Source organism: Coffea arabica, chromosome 5c (assembly GCF_036785885.1).
Source record: "Coffea arabica cultivar ET-39 chromosome 5c, Coffea Arabica ET-39 HiFi, whole genome shotgun sequence".
In the NCBI taxonomy this organism is placed as follows: Eukaryota; Viridiplantae; Streptophyta; class Magnoliopsida; order Gentianales; family Rubiaceae; genus Coffea; species Coffea arabica.
This window is the reverse complement of record NC_092319.1, coordinates 30,070,334-30,095,538: the sequence shown is the minus strand read 5'-3', so window position 1 is coordinate 30,095,538 and position 25,205 is coordinate 30,070,334. Positions and strand designations below refer to the sequence as shown.

Genomic DNA, 25,205 nt, shown 5'->3' with positions numbered 1-25,205 from the left:
CAAACATCCAACCCATGCCAAGCACTAGGGCGAGAACCATTACAAAAGAAAACCAAGAAACTAGTCTAGGCTAGTCTATCCAAAACTCCCGTCCTGGCTCGCCTTCCCTGTTAAGGAAAACAAAACTAAAGGAATGAGCTAAAAGCTCAGTGAGGTTCCGAACACATAACCAAACAATCAATCCAATACATTAAACACAGAGTATCAATAATTCAAGAAACATTTACAATGGAAAGCGATAATAACACATTCATTAAAAGGATACGGGCTCACAGGGAGCCATGCTTTCGTTCGTTCATTCGTTCTCCTGACATTTTCCCTTATTCCTCCAATTGTTTAAAAATGCATTTTTGTAAGTAAAACCCTAGTTCGTTCGTTCGTTTCATTTCATTCACCCCCTCCTGGACGTTGGCTAGGCTCCACCAACCTACAAGGTAATACTCGAGTATACCAACGTTCACACCCAGGGTCACCATATCACCCGACCGAGTCCGCTTCTGGCTCGAGTCGATTGGTAACGAAGGGCAGGGCCCAGTTCAGCCAAACGGCTTACATTCATGCGCAAATAGCATTTAATCATTTAATCATTGAAAATTTCACATTTATTTAGGTCGAGTGCGATAAAGTACACACTTGCCTAGAAAACTCGTTTTAACAATCATTGAAAGCACTTAACACATTATCAATCAATAATAACAAGCCAATAAGTCAAGAAAATATAAAAAACAAGGAACACTCACCTATATACGCAAAACAACGTGCAAAATATCCTTCCGGATATTATCTTTAGTCACCAAGAAAACCTAAGATTAAACAAGAAAGAATATTACAGCTCATCTAACACAAACAATTAGGTGAAATCAAAGAACTCGACAATTGATGAGTAGAACGTATAAAAGACTTTAAAGTGAAACGAGGACATTTGGACCCGTGGACAAAAATAACTAGGGTTTCATAGTCGAAACGTAAAACCCAACTCAAAAGAGTTATAAAATTTTCCAATGGAAACACTTGAACCAAAGACAAGTCGGAATCCAACTAGATAGGCTAAGAAATACTGTTTTCGGGATCGTTTATATGGTTCAAAATCATCTCATATTCAAGTAGATATTATAGACTAAATGTCTTAATGAAATTCATGTAAAAGGGAGGACAAAATACCCTATAAAACCCTAAACCACTCCTATTTATTTGGGTAAGAGTAAGTAAACATTTGGAGTTTCCAATTGAAGAAGGATCACGTTTTAAGATGGAAAATGGTCATAGTATTTGCCAAATGAAAATATACAAATTCAAATAGAAACTTAGCACTCGAGCGAAAATTTAGGCAGCACGCCCTTTGTATTTACCTATTTTTCCAGCCATTTATGGCTTCATTATTTTCCTCAATCAATCCCAAAGTCACACACAATATCATCTCATTTCAATAGCCATTCCATAGGTTCAAAGTCATATAAGTACAAAAATCAAGCTAACAACATGTACGGAAATGAAGTTTAACAAAAGACAGATTTGACGGGTTTTCTGTAACGGACACATCCGAAGCTACACTTATCAGATTGGGATGTACTTTATACTGTTTCGAAGCTAATACAGAGGGCTACAATTTTAATGGAGATCATTTAGTCCAAATTCCAGTGTAACCTAGTCAAATTCCCAATTCCCAGAACCAAGTTCCAACTAATCGGCTAATTAACCATACTATATTTAAATGGCCATATCACAGGCTACCAAAGTCCGTTTAAGGCGTTCTTGGAGGCGTTGAAAAGATAAGACAAAGACCTACAACTTTTATGAAGACCACTTAGTCCAGTTCTCACCCTAACTAGGTCAAATTTACCAAAACAATTCCAGATTTTCCAGTTCCAAATTCACTGCAGAAATCAACTAGCAATCCTGCTTTATTCACTCATATCTCAGCACACACAACTCCCATTCAGGTAATTCCAAAGCCATTTGAAATATAAGATACAAGGCTATAATTCTTAAGAAGACATCATCAATCAATTCGGTAATATTCCTGGTCAAACTAACCACTTACAGAGGCTGATTTTCATTTTCGGACAGAAACAGGGCAGCGGGGGTATTTTGGTCTTTTCACAGGATACATTGCCCCGATTGAGTTGAAATTTTGCAGGAAACTATAAAAAATCATTCTCTACAACTTTTATGTTTTGTGCTAAGGCTAATTCAGCTCCCAACATGTTCGAATATTCAGACTAATTTCGGACAGAAATCTTGACAGAAAAGGAATACTTGAAGTTCATTTAAATTCCACCCAATCAAACGAATTTCCAGCCATTCAAATCAGTTCCTAGCTAGTTAGATTCAACTTCCAATCATCAATCATAAGTTTTACCACAAGAATCAAGAGTTAGGAAACTGGTTTACCTCAAATCCTTAATCATAACCCTAGCTGGCCGATTCTCTTGAAGCATGAAACACAGAAATTAATCCAACAATTAATCATATAACACAAACTTGGTCATCAATTCACCAAAAGAAACAAAATCAGTACAAGTTCATGAGCTAAACCAACGTCCAGCTTTGGTGACTGAAACTTACTTGAGGAGATGTATCCTTGAGCTCCAACTCTCCAACAAAGTTCCCTTGGTTGGTTGCAAATAAGGTTGGATGAATAACCCCAATGATTCTCTTTCTTTCTTTTTTTTTTCCTTCCTTCTTTCTTCCCCTAGCTCACCCGATGCTGCCCTTCTTCTTCTCCAAGCTCACGGCAACTTGTTCTTGGTGTTGGCTTTGTTTGTTTTGTCTTATGTCCTACTAACTTAATAGCTAAGTCTATTAATAGTAAAGCAAAACAAGAGATGGGTCATGGGCTTGGGTAATTAATGAGTTTATGGCTTAGGCTTCTAATGAAATTAAAACTTAAAAGCCCAACACTACAACTCTACTTGATCCAATGTAATTAACCCATTGGTTTACTAACTTAATATCCACTTAATGCACTAATTTAGTTTAATTAAAACTTAAGAACACTAACCCAAGGTACTAATCACTCGAACCCCGTACCAAACATGCATGCATGCACATACAATCACGAAAATATTAATTGGTTGAATATAATTTAAACTTAAAGGTTTAGTTTTGGAAATAGGATTTTAATGATTCAATTAAATGTTTCACTTTTGGTATGTAAAATACTCTTTGAAAATTAAAACACATGGTGAAATACATTTTTCACACAATAGCTACTATAATTATCCATGTTTAATTTATTTGAGACCATTAGGAATCCAAGACCTCACATCCATAATGCACCTCAAACTTAACATGTACGCACTTATACTAGAAAAAAAAAGTGATTTAAAAACGATACTCACTTATAGAATCTCTGAAAATTAAATGATTAATTGATTGAAAGTAAGGAAAATACACGCTGAAAAATAAAATAGAATAATATAAAATAAAACAAGGAGAATATTGCGGGTCCTCACACTTTTGTTTGGTTTCCTCTTTCAGTAATTTGTTTCGGTTTGGTTCCTTCCACTTGTTGGGTACTACCCTCTCGTGGCTGTTTCTTCGGACAATTGCTAAGTTGATGATTACTATCCCCACAAATCAAATATTTTCCCCCTTTCCGCCAGCAAAGCAATCATTCTCAGTATGATTTGCCTTTCCACAGTATCCACAAGCCAATCGAGGAGCTACTGTTTGACCTTTTCGAGAAATGTCCTTTGATCCGATCTGACTTCCTTTCGTAGAGCTTTCATCTAATGCTCTTAATATCCAAGGTGGGTGAAGTGAATGGTTCACTTTTTGTACTTTAGAGAGCATTATCTTTTCTCCGGATTCCTCAGGTATGCTGCTGGATGTATCTCTTTTCCGCGTTTGAAGGGCTTTTACTTGGGCTTTCACATCCTCATTTCTTTGAGCCTTCTCAAGAGCCTCTGTAAATGTATTAACTTGAACCGCCGCTAATGCCTCCTGGATTTCCAAATTTAGTCCTTGTATAAATCGTTTTATTCTCCTTCGCTCCGTAACCACCAATTCGGAAGCGAATTTAGACAGTTTAGTAAATTTGGTCTCATATCGGCCACACTCAGGGTTCCCTGACGCAACCCAATAAATTTGTCCTCTCTCCTTTCTTGGACCAAAGGTGGGAGATACTTTTCGTTAAAGTCCCTTACAAAGTTCGTCCATATCCATACCATCTGTTCTCTTTCCCACTTGGCCTTAATTACATTCCACCATGCACGGGCTGGTCCTTCGAATTGAAATACAGCAAAATTTACTTGTCTTTGCTCCGTGTAATTCAAAGCCGCGAAGATATTAATCATTGCCTCCAACCACTGCTCAGCTATATCCGAATCAGGCCCCTCTTAAAATTTCGGAGGTAGAAATTTTTGGAACCTCTCAAGAGCCATATCCTCTCCTATCTCAGGATTTCGGGGTTGATTCACTGGCATTTGACCTTGTTGACATACCAGTCGTGCTAGGATATTTGTTATTTGTTGCATCGCCGTCGCCATTTGATCTCCGGCCTCAACCCTCGGTCCATGCTCTTGCTCGGCCAATGTTTCTCTTTCTTCTCTCGGTTCTTGAGCTTGCCTAGCCCCACGGCCCCGACTAGCTTCACGTCCACGACTACATCTCCCCTCTATTCTTTTTTTTTTTTAAAGATTTAGTATGTAACAAAGTAAATTGACTAGAACGGCAAAATTTACCACACCAAGTTCACAAAGAAACATATCAAGTAGACAAGATCAAACGCAACAAGTACTATACATGTGGATATTACCATGCCACAAGCCAAATACACACGGTAGCAGCACAAAGACAAAACAAGAAGATAACACGACAAGCCGTTTCACACTTGGTTAACATAGCCCCCGTCTGATCTGTCACGTCACTTCCTATTCACTAGATGTCCGTTAACCTCTTATACTTATTCTAGCCGAACAAAGCCTATTCATATTCCAAAATACAAGTCTCAAGTACCTAGTAGCTAGCATCGCCTCAACTCCAGAGTACTCGGGCACGAGAATCCGAAATAAAACAATTCACATCTCGAGCTGGCCAGTCCTAAGAGTAAACCATCTACAATCGAAATTCCTACCCGGCATACCTATCTATGGTCCTTGGACACCATGAGAAAGATTTAAGACCTATAACACTTCAGGGTTCATAGCTTATGCTCGAACGAGCACTTAGTCCTTCATACTTATTCACCACTTAGCCCATGCTCACTTCGCGCAGAGACCACGCGAAGCAGACTCTGATACCAACTGTGACAGCCCCACCTCCCCCTAAGGCGAACCAAAGGGTTCGGCGGACCGCCAGCCTAGCTCTCGCCGGGACTCAGTCGTTCACTTCAATCAAATCCGAAATACAACCATAGGAATAACATAACAACAATCCAAAACTTAAGCGAAACATATATACCTTGCTATCTCAAAAGGAAATACAACCGTCGAATATACAAAGATTCTCAATTCACCATACAACCAGCCCGTGCCAAGCACTAGTGTGAGAACCCGTAAAACCCTAATTATTTTCCTAGGGTTTAACCGCTTGAATAGCATGTTTTCTGCGTTTTCTGGCTTAGAAATATTTTCTTGGTGGATTTTATGAGCAAATATAGTTTTTAGATAATTTTTCTAGTATTGAAGAGTTTTTGAAAAATTAAGGATAAATAACGGACGTGGGACCCACTAGTGCGAAAAGTTTGGAAAAATTCGGCCAATAAGGTTAAATTCCGGATACTGTGTAAAATTTATCGGGTGTTAAGAGATAAGTAGAGTGTGTGAAATGATTGATGTGAGAGGAAAAGGAAGTGATAAGATTGCATTAATGGTGTGACAAGTGTCACCCTCTTAGTGGTTCCAAGTTAAGATTTACTATTCCAATTTTTGACTTTTTTGACCAAAGGATAAATATCTTAAAAATTGCTCAAAAATTCACCATTTCTTCTCCTTGGTGGCCGGCCCTCTTGTGCTAAGAAAGGAAGAAAACTTCTTCAATTTTCAAGTCCCAACTAGCTCAAATCACCCAAAAATACTTGCTTCCATCCATTTCTACTCCATAAAATCTTTCTAGTTGGTGATAGTGGTTGGTTTGGTGAAGTTTTCTTGAAGAGTTAAGGTGGTCTACAACTCCTCTTCTCTTGTTTCTTAGGTAAGTGATGAGTAAACATCCTACTACACTTAATGATGCTTAAATGGTGCCTAATGGGACCTAAAGTGATGGATTATGTGATTTATTTCTTGATTTGAAGTGATGTAGTGAAGTTTTTATTTTTTTGAGGAATTTTCTGATTTAATATGAATGTGATGTTGTGATCATATATGATGGTTGATAATGAGGGGGAAAGACTCTAGTAGGTGTGAATTAGTGATAATAGCAACTAATTTTGGCTTTGGAGTGAATTGTGAAATGTTAGGGTTTCAAAACCCCTAATTCTGTCTGGTTTTGAATCATAGGGTTAGAGGCCGAATTGGACTTTGCTCAAAACATAAAAGTTGTAGGTATTGATGATTTTGAAGTGCCTGCAAAATTTCAGGTCATTTGGATTTGTGTAGAGTGAGTTATGACGATTTTACTGTTGCTGGTCTGGGTTGCTCAGAATGTGAAAACAGCGCTTGTAATCGTTTGTTTTGACTGGAATTGGTTTGGATTTTGAAGTTGGTGTCTTCTGATGAAATGTAGCTGGATGTCTTAGCTAACATATGCCTTTGGAATTTCAGCATTTGGACCTGTATAGACTGAGTAGTGTTCATTACAGCATAGTGCGATTTGGGAACCTGCAATTACGGTTCAGGTTGTGGTATTCTGCATTTTTGGCCTAGTTGTGCTAGGATTTGGACTGAGTGGCCTTCTACATTGTTGTAGCCCTGTTCCATAGCTTCGAAACGGTGGGTCTTACACCCCCATCCGATAATCATAGTGAAATTGACGCCATTACCGCAAAATAAGGGCAAAACAGTTTTTCTATTCGGGGCCAAGACTAATGCTATTTCTAATTTCTGGTTTGCTATCATGCTTATTTATGCATATGAAACTCTATTGGGGTTGTGTTCAGCATTGTTTTGTGACTCGTTATCGAGTCTCATTGTATTTGTTTGCTTGTTCTAGGAGGAAACGGTGGTGCACGACGTTCGTTTAACGACGGTGCATGAAACATCATTTTCTCACTTGGTGAGTATACTACTCACTTAATTGTTACTATGTGGCTTTGCTAAATGTATATGTGATGCCTTGAAGGCTTACTTGAATATTGGAATTGATTAAGGTGAGGGTTTACTTGACCGCCCTCACCCATTTTGATAGTATCACTGATTGGCTACCGTTTTACTGCATTACTGAACTTGATATATTGGTTGGTGAATTCCATTTCATGGAAACTGCTTTGGTGTCGTTTGGACGAATGTCCAACGGCCTTACTGTATTACTGAGCTCAACCCCGTTTGGTAGTCAATTGGATCGAGCCGGCGAGGGCTTGGTCGTGAAAATTGTCATGCCACGGGGACTGTACTGAGGAACCTTGTAGTAATGAGACTCTTGGTTCCGGTATACTCGAGTATTACCAAAAGCTACTGAATTGGAGTGCGGGCCCGGTTGGGGAATGTTGGGTGGAAGGAATGGAAGTAAAGAGTTGTCTACGGTTGGTTATTTTTTAACATTGACGGAGGGTCAATGAGGTTGGATCAAGAATATAAGCGAGGAAATGGACTCTTGAGAGCCGTCCGTATCCTTTCACTGATTTGATTTACTTCTTATTTGCATACTTGAACTGAACGGTTATGTTTATGTGATCTTAGCTGCTATGGTGGTTGTATTCTCACTGGGCATATAGCTCACCCCGTTTCTTTTGTTTTCCTTACAGGAATATGACTCTTTTGGAATGAATTTTGTTATATGGTTGCCGAATGAACTTGATGAGTGCCTCTTTTGTATTGTATATAAAATGGGGCCCTAAATGTATCATTAGGGCGGTTTTCACTTTTGTTTTGGCAACCCATATATGTAGTGACTTTTGTATCACTTTTAATGGCCATTGTGGCTTGTAAATGGTTGATGTTATGTTGTATATGTATTTCGATGTTTGGTTGGGTTTCGGACGGGTCGGTTACTATTCATGGCCGACTCTGGATTTCATTTCTTTTATTTTGGGTTATTTTGCCCTTTTGCCTTGTTTGCGCGCATTATAAGTTTCAAAACGTGATAGATCGCTTTATACTGCACCGTTAGTCCTGGCGAGAGCTGGGCAGGCAGTTCGCTAACCTCTTTGGTTCGCCTTAGGGGAAGGTGGGGCTGTCACAGGTGGTATCAGAGCCTAGGTTTGAATTAGTCTGGGTGTTATAGGAATGCTTGACTTGAGGATTCTATTGTTTATGCCTATTAAGTGTATTCATGTTATTTCTCCTTTGCTATAGGATGGATGCGAGTGGTGACCCTAGTGCTAGTCCTTCGGGAGTAAGACCTCCCAGAGCACTCCCCGTGATCCCATATCAGATACGGCCAGGAGGGGCCGTTATTCGTTGGAGCCCGTCTAACCGTCTCCGACGGTGCTCGTGTAAAGAGAAGTATGCCTATCCGAACGCACTAGTATTGGCGGTAGCGAAGGAGCGTAAGGAGCTTGCTAAGGATAACACTAAGTTGGAAGCTGTGGTTGCTACGTTGGAAGCTGAGGTGACCCAGGTTAGGGCAACCAACGAGAAGCAGGCGGCACGTATCATGGAGCTAGAGTATGACGTGCATGAGGCTGAGGACCGAGTTGACGACCTCTGCGACCAATTGAGGGATGCACGCGAGCGCGAGGTTAAGTGAGCTCGCAAAGTTAGGGGTCGTGCTGAGGCGATCCTTAATCTGTGCGACGATGGTCTCGAGGAGTCTAGTGATGAGGCTTCGTATGCGGGGGCTCAGGCGGGGGAGGAGTCTACCCCGTCGCCTGGATCCCAGACCCCAGCGACTGACTAGGCCTTGATCTTTAGGCATCTTTTGGATAGTGGTGGTTTTTGTATGTACATAGGGATAGGGATAGAGCCTTAGCTAACCGTTTTGGATGTTGGGTTAGCTACGTGTAAATCTCTTTTGATAGGCCAATCCTCAGGGGGATCGTTTATATTCGTACGTGCCTTGGCCGTACTTGACGTGACTGATTGTATATATGTGCTTGGCTTGTATATATCTATGTTTGTGATCATGTTTGCAATGTATAAATATGTGTTATTATGAAAGTTTTGCGTGTTACTTACATGCCTTGTACTGCTTTGGTTTAGTACTTTTGCCTAAACCGAGTGAAACTCATGGAAGGTACACGGAGTGGCCGGGGACGCGGGCGCGGTGTTAGACAACCCGCACCGGTTAGGGAAACGGGGGAAACCTCTACTGGACCCAATCCTGAACAGCAGATAGACCCGAGTGTGCAAATAGCCGCTGCTATGCAGCAAATGACAAACCTACTCGCACAAGTAGTGCAACAACAGGGCCAGAACCCAAACCCTAATCCCGGAAACCCCGGTAACCATATCGAGAGAGAGGATAGAGCCCTCGAACGTTTTCAAAAGTTTTTCCCGCCAAAGTTTGTTGGGGGACCCGACCCTGACGTTGCTGAGAAATGGCTCGAGAAGATGGTTGATATATTTGCAGCTCTACATTACCCAGACGAACGGCAGGTGACTTTTGCCGTGTTTCAACTCGAGGGGGCTGCCCGTTCCTAGTGGAACGTAATTAGGCAGAAATGGGAGCGGGAGCAGACGCCTAGGACTTGGGTGAACTTCATCCGAGAGTTTAATGCAAAGTTTTTCCCTCCCCTAGTCCAGGAGAGGAAGGAGGACGAGTTTATAAGGCTTCGCCAAGAGGCTCAGACTGTGGCGGAATATGAGAGTCAGTTCACACGCCTATCCAAGTTTGCGCCGGAGTTAATTATGACTGAGCAACGACGGGTTAGGCGCTTCATTCAGGGCTTGAACGTTGAGATCCAGAAAGACCTCGCGGCGGCTCAAATCACTACGTTTAGCGAGGCAATGGAAAAGGCCCAACGAGTTGAAAGTGCACGGATGCAAGTCCGAAACTTCCAGGCTAAGAAGCGTGGCTTTCTTGGGAGTACTTCTGGACAGAGTGAAAAGAGTACTCCCTCTAAATTTGGACGAGGCACGGGAGGTGGTCGACAGTCTGGCTCAAGCAGAGGGACTCCATTCAGGGGTGGCCAAGCTGGACGAGGACAAAGGGGCAATGTTCAGAGTGGCTCGGCTTCGGCACCTCGCGGTCCCTGTGGGCACTGTGGGAAAGCAAACCACACCGAGGATAATTGCTGGAGGAAGCAGGGTAAATGTCTGCGTTGTGGAAGCACAGACCACCAATTGGCTACTTGCCCGGTCCTGAAACAAGATGGAAAAGGAAGCCAACCACTACAAAAGACCAATACTGGGCCAGTGAAGGGAGATGGGTCCAAACCGAAGGTGCCAGCTAGGGTATACTCTTTAGAGCCCCATCAGGTTCCAGAGTCTTCGGAGGTCGTAGAAGGTACGATCCCTATTTTCCACCGCTTTGCCAAAGTTTTAATTGATCCTGGTGCCACTCATTCGTTTGTTAACCCTGATTTCATGTGTGGCATCGATATAAAACCTGCTAGTTTACCATATGACCTAGAAGTTAGTACACCTACGGGAAATCAACGTTTGGTGACTAGTATGGTTTATAGGGATTGCGATGTTTGGGTAGGTGAAAGGAGATTTTTAGGAGACCTGATTAGCTTGTCCATTAAGGGGTATGACGTGATTCTGGGTATGGACTGGCTAGCCAAATATAACGCCCAACTGGATTGTAAAACAAAAATAGTAGAATTTCGCATTCCCGGCGAGGCAACCTTAAGGTTGGATGTAAGGGGTAGGTTAGCTTCGTCTGCACTAATTTCGGGTATTCGAGCTAGGAAACTGATAAGTAGAGGGGCGCAAGGATTTTTGGCCTTTTTAATTAATACCCCTACAGATAAGCTAAAAGTGGAAGACGTGGCTATAGTGAGGGAATTCCCGGATGTATTTCCTGATGAGTTAGTAGCTTTACCGCCGGAAAGGGAGATAGAATTCCGAATAGACCTGTTGCCTGGAACCGCACCTATCTCGAAAACCCCTTACCGAATGGCGCCTGCAGAACTTAAGGAGCTTAAGTTACAGTTACAAGATCTTATGGAGCGGGGATTCATTCACGAGAGTGAGTCTCCTTGGGGAGCTCCTGTCCTATTTGTGAAGAAAAATGACGGAACCTTGAGAATGTGCATTGACTACCGGGGTCTGAACAATGTTACGATCAAGAATAAATATCCACTGCCCCACATCGACGAGCTGTTTGACCAGCTGCAAGGAGCGGTGGTCTTCTCCAAGTTGGACCTCCGGCAGGGATACTATCAGTTGTTGATTAGGAAGGAGGACATACCGAAAACTGCCTTCAACTCGAGATACGGGCATTACGAGTTCGCCGTTATGGCCTTTGGACTGACTAATGCTCCCGCCGCCTTCATGGACCTAATGCATAAGGTTTTCAAACCCTATCTAGACCGATTTGTTGTTGTGTTCATTGATGACATTTTGGTCTACTCTAAGACACGCGAGGAGCATGAGGAGCATTTGAGAGTGGTGTTGCAGACATTGAGGGAACATCAGCTGTACGCCAAGTTTAGTAAATGCGAGTTGTGGTTGGAAAAAGTAGCGTTTCTAGGGCACGTGATCTCCCACGAAGGTATTTCGGTGGACTCGGCGAAGGTAGATGCCGTGACAAATTGGAAGAGGCCAGAAAACCCCACGGAAATTCGTAGCTTTCTAGGGTTAGCTGGGTACTACCGAAGGTTCATTAAAGATTTTTCCAAACTGGCAGGACCTTTAACTGACTTGACGAAGAAGCATGGCCAGTTTATCTGGAACGGCAGGTGCGAGACAAGTTTTCAGGAACTAAAGAGAAGATTGACCATGGCTCCGGTACTGGTCTTGCCAAATGGAGTGGACGGGTTTACGGTTTATGCGGACGCGTCGCGAGAAGGTTTGGGGTGCGTTTTGATGCAGAACCGGAATGTGATTTCGTTTGCCTCTAGAAAATTGAAGCTTCACGAGCAGAACTATCCGACTCACGATCTGGAGCTAGCTGCAGTCGTCTTTGCTCTGAAAAAGTGGAGGCATTACCTATATGGGGTGACCTTCAAAGTGTATTCGGATCACAAAAGTCTTAAGTACCTTTTTTCCCAGAAGGAATTGAACATGAGGCAACGAAGGTGGATGGAATTCCTGGAAGATTACGACTGCACAATCAATTACCATCCGGGAAAGGCAAATGTGGTAGCAGATGCTTTGAGCCGTAAGGTGCAAGTAGCATGGTTGATGATTAAGGAGTGGGATTTATTAGAATCCGTGTGCGAGTGGAAACCCTGTATTGGGAGTCATAAGGTGATATTTGGCAATGTTAGGGTAACCTCTACTCTACTGGAACGTCTTAAAGAGGCACAAAAAGAAGATTTGATGGTACGGAAGTGGAGAGAGAAAGTGGAAAAGGGAGAAACTACGGACTTTAATTTGAGTCCTGGGGGCATTTTGAAATATCGAAACCGAATAGTGGTACCGAAGGAAGAGTCGATGAGAATGGAGATTCTGGAGGAAGCTCATCGGTCCAAGTATACAATCCATCCGGGCAGCAGCAAGATGTATCAAGACCTGAAAGGAACTTATTGGTGGGACAATATGAAGAAGGAAATCGCTCAGTACGTGCAGAAATGTCTCATTTGCCAGCAGGTGAAAGTAGAACATCAAAAACCATCGGGTCTGTTACAACCCTTGGAGATACCCGAATGGAAGTGGGAAAACATTACAATGGACTTCGTTTCAGGTTTACCGAGGACGCAAAGAGGACACGATGCCGTTTGGGTGATCGTTGATCGATTAACCAAATCGGCCCATTTCTTGCCAGTGAACATGAAGTATTCAATGGACGAATTAGCCCGATTGTATATGGACGAGATAGTAAGACTACACGGTGTTCCTGTGAGCATCGTCTCCGATCGGGATCCACGGTTCGTATCTCGATTTTGGCAGAAGTTTCAAGAAATTCTGGGGACTAAACTCAATTTGAGCACGACCTATCATCCTCAGACAGATGGCCAGTCAGAACGGACAATTCAAACTCTCGAGGACATGCTACGAACGTGCATTCTGGACTTTGGAGGCAACTGGGGTTAGCACATGACCTTGGTAGAGTTTGCTTACAATAATAGCTTCCATTCGTCGATTCAAATGGCTCCGTACGAAGCTCTCTACGGACGCAAGTGCCGGTCGCCGATTTACTGGGACGAAGTTGGCGAAAAGAAAGCACTGGACCCGGCAACCATTCCATGGATGGAAGAGGCTCAGGAGAAGGTCAAGTTGATACGGCAACGACTTCAAACAGCTCAGAGTCGACAAAAGAGCTACGTGGATAATCGAAGAAAAGACTTGGAGTTTGAAGTTGGAGACTACGTATTTCTCAAGATCACACCCTTACGAAGTCTTACAGCGGGTAAAGAAAAGAAGCTTCAACCGTGGTACGTCGGACCCTACAAGATTCTTCAGAGGGTTGGAGCGGTCGCATATCGATTGGAACTGCCATCCAGTCTCTCTCGAATCCACGACGTGTTTCACGTCTCAATGCTAAATAAGTACCATCCTGACCCATCCCATGTATTGCAACCGGAGGATATCGAAGTAGATGAATCACTGGCCTATGAAGAGAAACCGGTCCAAGTGCTCGATCGAAAAGTCAAAGAGCTCAGGAACAAGCGGATTCCGCTAGTGAAGGTGCTATGGAGAAACCACGGAGTTGAGGAAGCTACCTGGGAGATGGAAGAGGAAATGCAAAAGAAATACCCAAACCTTTTCGGAAATTAAGGTGAGAAATTTCGAGGACGAAATTCTTTTAAGGGGGAGAGAGTGTGAGAACCCGTAAAACCCTAATTATTTTCCTATGGTTTAACCGCTTGAATAGCATGTTTTCTGCGTTTTCTGGCTTAGAAATATTTTCTTGGTGGATTTTATGAGCAAATATAGTTTTTAGATAATTTTTCTAGTATTGAAGAGTTTTTGAAAAATTAAGGATAAATAACGGACGTGAGACCCAGTAGTGCGAAAAGTTTGGAAAAATTCGGCCAATAAGGTTAAATTCCGGATACTGTGTAAAATTTATCGGGTGTTAAGAGATAAGTAGAGTGTGTGAAATGATTGATGTGAGAGGAAAAGGAAGTGATAAGATTGCATTAATGGTGTGACAAGTGTCACCCTCTTAGTGGTTCCAAGTTAAGATTTACTATTCCAATTTTTGACTTTTTTGACCAAAGGATAAATATCTTAAAAATTGCTCAAAAATTCACCATTTCTTCTCCTTGGTGGCCGGCCCTCTTGTGCTAAGAAAGGAAGAAAACTTCTTCAATTTTCAAGTCCCAACTAGCTCAAATCACCCAAAAATACTTGCTTCCATCCATTTCTACTCCATAAAATCTTTCTAGTTGGTGATAGTGGTTGGTTTGGTGAAGTTTTCTTGAAGAGTTAAGGTGGTCTACAACTCCTCTTCTCTTGTTTCTTAGGTAAGTTGTGACGCCCCCACTTCTCCCTAAGGCGCACCAAAGGGTATCCGCGGAACGCCTGCCTAGCTCTCGCCAGGACTCAAGCAATAAACGTTCAAGCTTAAAGCGATACTAGATACCACAATCAAATTAGTGCAAATACATATAGTGCGGAAACGTTCATGCTTAACAATATCCATACAGTTCTCAGGGTCACATCACAAGGTACCTATCAGCTTGCCACCCGCACGTCGTGCGTTCATAATACAACTTAAATTCCAAAATATACACCCCATATATCCGAATGATACATTAAACTTCCAAAAGTACAATCATAAAGGGGTCGAGCCAAAATACACTTGAAACCCTAAAACACAATATATCTAAAAGGAGATTTCTCCGCGTTAACTCCATTTCCAGTCCTGTTAAGGAAAACAAATCTACAGGGTGAGCAAAACGCTCGTGAGGCAAAGAACACACATGCAAGCACTTTGTTCAAATAGCAATCCCAAATTCATTAAACAAAACCAGGACATTTCATTAGTCAATCATTCGAGCCGGAAAAGTAAATCAGAAACAATTCAAGGATATAGTAGTTCTCAGAAGCTAAGTTCCACTCGCTCTGTCGATGTCATTCGTATACTTTCCCGCATTGACCCTCCTATCAACCGGGTTGGTATTTCCATTTCCGTAGATCACCACTTACTTCCCTCCGTCCACCGTACACCCCAAGGGCCCACAAGTCTGTTATAAGGCGATACTCTACGAGTATGCCAAGCAGGACCTCTTATTAGGTCAAGCTTATAATCTCATGGCTCGCCCAAGTTCCCGACCAAGCCCATTGCCGGCTCGAGTTCAAGGTCGGCCTATGAGTTTGGGCGTCCCCCATTCATTTGGAAGTCGAGGAGGTTCACTCCAACGACATATGTAACCATTACATAGCATTGCATTTCATTCATTCATTCAATACATTTCATTCATTCATTCAATACATTTCATTCATTCATTTGAAATCAGAACGGATGCGATAAAGTACACACCCGCCCTTATTTTTAAAATCTCTAATAATTATCACAATTAAGCAAGTATCAAAGATTCACACACTTGACACTCACCGAGCAATTTAATAAAGATTATTCGCTGGAGTTCAAGTGTCCATGGTGAGATCCTCTTGAAGGTCTCCTTGTGTGCCTGGCAGTTAATGGTGGATAATTACTCAAGTATCTCAATTATCAAGTAAGATTGTACATTAGTACGATCTAAGGAATATTTCACAAAAATGAACCTCAATTACTCGTAAATCGAGGTTCAACTTGCGTTTTATGAAGTATAATATTAATTGAGTTTTTATCATGAAAATCATGGGCAAAACGTTTAGATAATATCAAAAGTATAAAGAGTTCTTGAAAAACTCTATTTTTTTGAAATTGGAAAATTTTCAGCTTTATCATGAATCTTTGAAAAATCGTAACTCACTCGGTACAAGTCGAAAATTGGAAAACTTTATACCGTTGGAAACCTCTTAGAAAGTACTATAAGTTCCTAGAAGACACGTTTCCATGAATCGAAGTGGAAAGTGCTCAAAAATGGGCTTGAAGGTGCAGACTTGGTTTCAAGGCAGCATTAAGTTGGATTTCGGCCAACTTTGAAAATTCGGCACGATTTACACGTTGCAAACCGGCCTCTGAAATTTGTAACCCAATTAGAGTTGCAAGTGAGGTGTATAGCAAAGCAAGCGGATCAAGAATCGGAGTTTTGAGTACCGAAATACGGTAGCTCAAAGTTGGGGAAAATTCAAGACTGGAGAAGAATTTTCCAGATTTGAACCTCCAACTCTAGAAATTTAATTAGGTATCGAAACGAACTTGGATTGACACCAAAATTGGCAGTATTTCAATACTATATGGAAGGTATCTCTCTGTCAAAATTCAGGGAAAAATACCCTCGGGAAGGTAGTTAACTAATCATCCAAAGTTTCAGAAAATTTCTAAGGCAATCTGCCTTTTGACTTTCATTTCCCAAATTCAAATCGTTTAACCAAGAAAGCTATCCAACCATGGTTCATTTGTGAAATAAAAGTCTAAGATACAACCATGATACCTTTGGTAATGGTTTAGCATCAAAATTTCAATTAATAAGATTACTCACGGGTTTTTGTCCGAAACCAGTCCAAATAATACGTTTTTCTAAATCAGGGCAGTCCTCTTATTTTGGTCACAACTCAGTCAATTTAGCTTGGAATTGAGCGTGGTTTATGGCGTTGGAAAATACATTCATAGGACTAAAAGTTCACAGAAGAAATCGTTACAAAATTTGGCAAGCAACCAGCTCGAAATTGAGCCTCAAGTTGCTGCCTCTACAGACCATTCCAGCAGTTCCGAGAAACAGGACAGTGATCTTAAAACGTTTGGTCCGGCTCACTCACAAAGAATCAAAACATGCATTTTATCTCAAATTAAAGCCTGGGATGTCTAGTTTCAAACGCCACTGACGGCACATGATTTCGACATCCGAGGACAGAGTTATAGTCGAAATACCACAGCTGGTCTGAGCCATACGGGAACAGTTTCCAGATTTGCTAGTTTCCCAAAAAAAATTCATTTGCCCAACCAAACCTTATTATTTTTCAATGCAATTTTTCACACATCTAATATAACATATAAACATCGGGTTCATGCCAATAATTCACCAAAAATTGGCCTTATAGTGGCCGAACAAAACAGGGGTAGTTTCGGAAATTTCTTGTCATGACCTCAACTTTGAGTTTCCAACAATAATACTCCATGAATCCATCATTATAACCATTAAACTACCATTAAATCCAACATTCATCATCTAATCAGCAACAACAACCCAAGTGTGGGAATACAAAGAGCCCACTTTCACATTTTACAACCATATCAAGCCATCCATACACATGCAATAGCTTAAGGATGCATTTCTACCATCATAAACCAAGCTTAAGGTGTAGGATGAGGTTATACCTCCTTGTTGCTCCAAACCAGAAATTTCGGTCCTCAAGATGCTCCAAGAAACCGTGAAAATCTCCTCCTTTTGCTAGCTAGATGAACTCTCCAAGCAACAAGCTAAGTGTAGTTCAAATTTGGTGTGAATCTATGAAGGTTTTGTGCAAGAATTGAAGATGAAAATGGCAACTTTGTGTTGTGTTTTTGCTGCAGAGAATTCGGCCAAGAGAGAGACTAAGAGAGAGAGTGTTTGGTCCAAATTTAGCTTCTTAAGGAAGACACAAGGTGTGGTGCAAAATCCTCCCCAAAGTCAACTCTCACTAGGGTGCGTTTGGTGCGATTACGGCTCGATTTCTCTCGCATTTGTTTCACTAGTGCACTAAACCTCTAATGCACTTATATTCATGTAAATATTATTCACTCTTAATTGTCCCGAAATAAGGGTCTAAAGTCCCTCAAACAAAATCGCGTGTGTGAAAACGCGTACCGTCAATTTTAACGTTACAACGCGAAACTGCCGAGAAATTCTTATAACGATTGCACTACTAACTATCACTTGAGTATTTATTCATAATATTACCTATTTTAGGACCGTAGTACAAGTCTCCAATATTCCAAGTTCACTGTGCTCCTATGCGGTTAAAATCTCCAAGCACTATTCACTATTTTTACTAAACGCGCTCTAGGAAATTAATTTTTGAAACGAATCATTTTAAAAAATATAACGAAGTTATATTACCATGTATTTAGGTCTAATAAGACTAGAAAATATTTCTCGTGGCAAAAATCCAATTAAATCATTTATTAAGCCATAAATTAGGTTTAAATAAAATAATAGTTTTTTTTTTTTACGAGTCCTCACATGAGTCGAGTATTAATTCCTCAAATCTCCAATAGTTGTATCCATACATCTTTTGGAAAACTATCCACGCGTGAGTAGTATATGCTCACTTAGAACTTATTCACCTTTAATTCTCGATTAACTTTTCTTAATCTGCTATTGTCCGTTCTTAATTTCCCAGGATAATCATACTTTCGAATATAATATCACTTCGAAACACTCGTGTTCACTATTTCTCGCCTAACCAATTCTTCCGAAAATTGAAGTTGTTAACAGGACATTTTAAAAACATAATGAAGACATTATTCCATACAAATGGATTTAGAATGGTCGTAATAAATTATTTGGGAAAAACAGGTGGATTAATACTTAATTAAACCATTAATATTCGAAAAAAATAAGAAATTTTTCGGGTCTTCACATCCTCCCCTCCTTAACAGAATTTCGTCCTCGAAATTCACACCTGAGAAAATATCATTCTCTTCATGGTTAAGCCTATCAGATCGATCACCAGCTTACGTTTTTTTTTTTTTCAAAGATCACAACCTCCAAAGGTGCTAGCCCAGTGTAGGGTAAAACTACCACCTCTATTCCTCGAGTGAAGTCAAACCATCTCAATCTGTGAAACCTTTGCTACTAGGACCCCGTTCATAGCCATTAGTACTAATTACTCCCATCTGGCACTTGATCGTTTTGCGGTGGACCTAGTTGGCTATTGAGTACTTCCTCTTTTTAAAAGTTTTAGGGCAATCTGAAATCCTATGCTTGGTACTACCGCACCCCAGACACTTTCCTTGCTTCATCCAGCACTCGGCCTCAACGTGGTTAACCTTGCCGCAGTATCCACAATGTGCATGAGAAGTGGCGGCTTGGCCAGTTCGAGGCTTTTCTTTGCATTTCTTCTCTAATCCTACATTTTGGCGTAGTAATTCAATTTTCTCTGCATATTCTTGTTTCCACCGTTCTTCCCAGTAGTCAGCTAATTTCTTTTGAAATTCTACCTCGTTTCGAAGAAGGTTCAATTCCTTACGCATTTCTTCCAAAGTTGTCATCTTACCAGTTGGCTTAAGTCAAATGCTAACCTGTCAGGCAAATCGAAGGATCAAAAGAGTAGCCATGCATAATGGAAGTTCGAGCCAGATTACTCTTTCATTCTTTTGTTCATAGGTCACCCCGAAATATAAATCTTAGTTATTCTCTGCCGAATATGAGTGAGTTTTTTTTTAAGTCTCCATAAAATTACTACCATTAATTCCAATTACAACCAGATACGGGGACTCTATTCCTTGATATAAAGTTTTTCATGTCTTACTTCAATCTTCGATATTTGTCTATGAAGTTTGTTCGAAAAGAGATCAAAATCTCGTAGTCCCATTAGTATCTTATGTATCCTTTCAAATCAATCTTACTGTTTCAAGGTTAGGTCCCCCGTGAAACCTAGATAGACGACCTCCAAGAATCATTTCATTTTCACACCTCTCCTGGTCCTTAGGTTGGCTTATTGGTCCGGAGCTTTGGTACTCAACCAACTGTTCTAGGATATCAGTCGTATGGCCAATAGTAGGAGCCATGTAGGTGTTTCCCTTTATTTCTAGGGTTTCGGTTCAATCCAGCAATCGTTCCCTAATTATCCCCTGGAGCTTGGGGTGGTCTAACCTTCGCACTCGGCTCTTTTTTTTTGGGCCACTCATAACTTTAACAGTCATCTAAACATGGCATAAAATGAATGCACATAAGCGAAGTTTGAAAAGTGAGACTTTGATCACGCTAAACAAATACGAGAATAAAAGGGAAGACGCTAAGATAATCGCAAATACGTACAACCCCCAATCATGGATTTGAAATCATAAAACAGTAAAGTCAAACATGTCGTGAGAAATGTTTAATTGCCTCAAAAGGTAGGAAACATATTGAAACAAGACACAAAATACAACGGCCTTTAAGCGAGCGTCACCCTGTCTATCTTTGGCAAACTATTAAAATAGTTTAAATCACTAAATTAGTGATTGGCAGCACCCAAAAGTCTTCACTACCTCCATAGAATCAGTTTCATTTCCAGCACTAGGAGTTTTAGATCTCATGTCCCTTATCGAATATCTTGTCATTCCCCACTCATGCAACCAAGGTAACACACCTAGCCACCGACTCATCCATTCTGTCTTTAATTTCGGACACTAACCTAACAAGTCGGTTCTTAGCTTTTAAAGCTTCTCACTAAGAGCCTTTGTCTCCCTCGCTCCTGAAGTATTTCAACTTCAATTTCAGGAATTCTAGTAGTCTAGGCATCCGCAATTGTCCTCAGTTCTCGATCATCCCTTCGAATCACTCCAGTTTCTTCGGATAGCCACTTCAAATAATCGACCACTATTAACACCCCACTATTTGGGCTCAGCAAGTCCTTTGAAATTCACATGAATTCCTAGTCCAGTAAATCGGACCATTTCTCCAATGCTCTTTTAGTTCACTCTCTCGATAGTGGACCACCGGAAGGCGCCCCCGAGACAATTTAATATCACCATTACCTTCTGTAGTTTACAATTAGGAGTAAAAGCTTAGGTAGGTCCAGATACACGAAATAAACAAGATTTGATCACTTCATACTATCCCACATGTATCACACCATATCAAGACTCCTTGTCATCCAGCAATTCGAACCCAGGTTCTAATTTTCATTTTCACAAGCAGTCACTTAACTTTCAATCAAATTCCACAGTCCGGCATCCTAAACATTTAAGCCTAGGATACACTACAGAGATCTAAAGCCTAAGCTCTGATACCAACTGTGACGCCCCCACTTCTCCCTAAGGCGCACCAAAGGGTATCCGCGGAACGCCTGCCTAGCTCTCGCCAGGACTCAAGCAATAAACGTTCAAGCTTAAAGCGATACTAGATACCACAATCAAATTAGTGCAAATACATATAGTGCGGAAACGTTCATGCTTAACAATATCCATACAGTTCTCAGGGTCACATCACAAGGTACCTATCAGCTTGCCACCCGCACGTCGTGCGTTCATAATACAACTTAAATTCCAAAATATACACCCCATATATCCGAATGATACATTAAACTTCCAAAAGTACAATCATAAAGGGGTCGAGCCAAAATACACTTGAAACCCTAAAACACAATATATCTAAAAGGAGATTTCTCCGCGTTAACTCCATTTCCAGTCCTGTTAAGGAAAACAAATCTACAGGGTGAGCAAAACGCTCGTGAGGCAAAGAACACACATGCAAGCACTTTGTTCAAATAGCAATCCCAAATTCATTAAACAAAACCAGGACATTTCATTAGTCAATCATTCGAGCCGGAAAAGTAAATCAGAAACAATTCAAGGATATAGTAGCTCTCAGGAGCTAAGTTCCACTCGCTCTGTCGATGTCATTCGTATACTTTCCCGCATTGACCCTCCTGTCAACCGGGTTGGTATTTCCATTTCCGTAGATCACCACTTACTTCCCTCCGTCCACCGTACACCCCAAGGGCCCACAAGTCTGTTATAAGGCGATACTCTACGAGTATGCCAAGCAGGACCTCTTATTAGGTCGAGCTTATAATCTCATGGCTCGCCCAAGTTCCCGACCAAGCCCATTGTCGACTCGAGTTCAAGGTCGGCCTATGAGTTTGGGCGTCCCCCATTCATTTGGAAGTCGAGGAGGTTCACTCCAACGACATATGTAACCATTACATAGCATTGCATTTCATTCATTCATTCAATACATTTCATTCATTCATTCAATACATTTCATTCATTCATTTGAAATCAGAACGGATGCGATAAAGTACACACCCGCCCTTATTTTTAAAATCTCTAATAATTACCACAATTAAGCAAGTATCAAAGATTCACACACTTGACACTCACCGAGCAATTTAATAAAGATTATTCGCTGGAGTTCAAGTGTCCATGGTGAGATCCTCTTGAAGGTCTCCTTGTGTGCCTGGCAGTTAATGGTGGATAATTACTCAAGTATCTCAATTATCAAGTAAGATTGTACATTAGTACGATGTAAGGAATATTTCACAAAAATGAACCTCAATTACTCGTAAATCGAGGTTCAACTTGCGTTTTATGAAGTATAATATTAGTTGAGTTTTTATCATGAAAATCGTGGGCAAAACGTTTAGATAATATCAAAAGTGTAAAGAGTTCTTGAAAAACTCTATTTCTTTGAAATTGGAAAATTTTCAGCTTTATCATGAATCTTTGAAAAATCGTAACTCACTCGGTACAAGTCGAAAATTGGAAAACTTTATACCGTTGGAAACCTCTTAGAAAGTACTATAAGTTCCTAGAAGACACTTTTCCATGAATCGAAGTGGAAAGTGCTCAAAAATGGGCTTGAAGGTGCAGACTTGGTTTCAAGGCAGCATTAAGTTGGATTTCGGCCAACTTTGAAAATTCGGCACGATTTACACGTTGCAAACCGGCCTCTGAAATTTGTAACCCAATTAGAGTTGCAAGTGAGGTGTATAGCAAAGCAAGCAGATCAAGAATCGGAGTTTTGAGTACCGAGATAAAGTAGCTCAAAGTTGGGGAAAATTCAAGACTGGAGAAGAATTTTCCAGATTTGAACCTCCAACTCTAGAAATTTAATTAGGTATCGAAACGAACTTGGATTGACACCAAAATTGGCAGTATTTCAATACTATATGGAAGGTATCTCTCTGTCAAAATTCAGGGAAAAATACCCTCGGGAAGGTAGTTAACTAATCATCCAAAGTTTCAGAAAATTTCTAAGGCAATCTGCCTTTTGACTTTCATTTCCCAAATTCAAATCGTTTAACCAAGAAAGCTATCCAACCATGGTTCATTTGTGAAATAAAGGTCTAAGATACAACCATGATACCTTTGGTAATGGTTTAGCATCAAAATTTCAATTAATAAGATTACTCACGGGTTTTTGTCCGAAACCAGTCCAAATAATACGTTTTTCTAAAACAGGGCAGTCCTCTTATTTTGGTCACAACTCAGTCAATTTAGCTTGGAATTGAGCGTGGTTTATGGCATTGGAAAATACATTCATAGGACTAAAAGTTCACAGAAGAAATCGTTACAAAATTTGGCAAGCAACCAGCTCGAAATTGAGCCTCAAGTTGCTGCCTCTACAGACCATTCCAGCAGTTCCGAGAAACAGGACAGTGATCTCAAAACGTTTGGTCCGGCTCACTCACAAAGAATCAAAACATGCATTTTATCTCAAATTAAAGCCTGGGATGTCTAGTTTCAAACGCCACTGACGTCACATGATTTCGACATCCGAGGACAGAGTTATAGTCGAAATACCACAGCTGGTCTGAGCCATACGGGAACAGTTTCCAGATTTGCTAGTTTCCCAAAAAAAATTCATTTGCCCAACCAAACCTTATTATTTTTCAATGCAATTTTTCACACATCTAATATAACATATAAACATCGGGTTCATGCCAATAATTCACCAAAAATTGGCCTTATAGTGGCCGAACAAAACAGGGGTAGTTTCGGAAATTTCTTGTCATGACCTCAACTTTGAGTTTCCAACAATAATACTCCATGAATCCATCATTATAACCATTAAACTACCATTAAATCCAACATTCATCATCTAATCAGCAACAACAACCCAAGTGTGGGAATACAAAGAGCCCACTTTCACATTTTACAACCATATCAAGCCATCCATACACATGCAATAGCTTAAGGATGCATTTCTACCATCATAAACCAAGCTTAAGGTGTAGGATGAGGTTATACCTCCTTGTTGCTCCAAACCAGAAATTTCGGTCCTCAAGATGCTCCAAGAAACCGTGAAAATCTCCTCCTTTTGCTAGCTAGATGAACTCTCCAAGCAACAAGCTAAGTGTAGTTCAAATTTGGTGTGAATCTATGAAGGTTTTGTGCAAGAATTGAAGATGAAAATGGCAACTTTGTGTTGTGTTTTTGCTGCAGAGAATTCGGCCAAGAGAGAGACTAAGAGAGAGAGTGTTTGGTCCAAATTTAGCTTCTTAAGGAAGACACAAGGTGTGGTGCAAAATCCTCCCCAAAGTCAACTCTCACTAGGGTGCGTTTGGTGCGATTACAGCTCGATTTCTCTCGCATTTGTTTCACTAGTGCACTAAACCTCTAATGCACTTATATTCATGTAAATATTATTCACTCTTAATTGTCTCGAAATAAGGGTCTAAAGTCCCTCAAACAAAATCGCGTGTGTGAAAACGCGTACCGTCAATTTTAACGTTATAACGCGAAACTGCCGAGAAATTCTTATAACGATTGCACTACTAACTATCACTTGAGTATTTATTCATAATATTACCTATTTTAGGACCGTAGTACAAGTCTCCAATATTCCAAGTTCACTGTGCTCCTACGCGGTTAAAATCTCCAAGCACTATTCACTATTTTTACTAAACGCGCTCTAGGAAATTAATTTTTGAAACGAATCATTTTAAAAAATATAACGAAGTTATATTACCATGTATTTAGGTCTAATAAGACTAGAAAATATTCCTCGTGGCAAAAATCCAATTAAATCATTTATTAAGCCATAAATTAGGTTTAAATAAAATAATAGTTTTTTTTTTTTTTTACGAGTCCTCACATGAGTCGAGTATTAACTCCTCATATATCCAATAGTTGTATCCATACATCTTTTGGAAAACTATCCACGCGTGAGTAGTATATGCTCACTTAGAACTTATTCACCTTTAATTCTCGATTAACTTTTCTTAATCTGCTATTGTCCGTTCTTAATTTCCCATGATAATCATACTTTCGAATATAATATCACCTCGAAACACTCGTGTTCACTATTTCTCGCCTAACCAATTCTTCCGAAAATTGAAGTTGTTAACAGGACATTTTAAAAACATAATGAA

General features: G+C 40.6%; 2 long non-coding RNA genes across 2 annotated transcripts; both read right to left on the bottom strand.

The window, feature by feature from the left end:
* Positions 1-14,673: 14,673 nt before the first annotated feature.
* LOC140007490 (uncharacterized) lies at positions 14,674-17,723 on the bottom strand. The gene is made up of 2 exons (XR_011814803.1): positions 17,521-17,723; positions 14,674-14,958 (listed from the first exon to the last, which is right to left on the bottom strand). It is a non-coding gene; the product is annotated as an uncharacterized lncRNA (long non-coding RNA).
* Positions 17,724-21,234: 3,511 nt separating this feature from the next.
* On the bottom strand, positions 21,235-24,284 carry LOC140007489 (uncharacterized). Its single transcript, XR_011814802.1, has 2 exons — positions 24,082-24,284; positions 21,235-21,519 (listed from the first exon to the last, which is right to left on the bottom strand). It is a non-coding gene; the product is annotated as an uncharacterized lncRNA (long non-coding RNA).
* Positions 24,285-25,205: the final 921 nt, after the last annotated feature.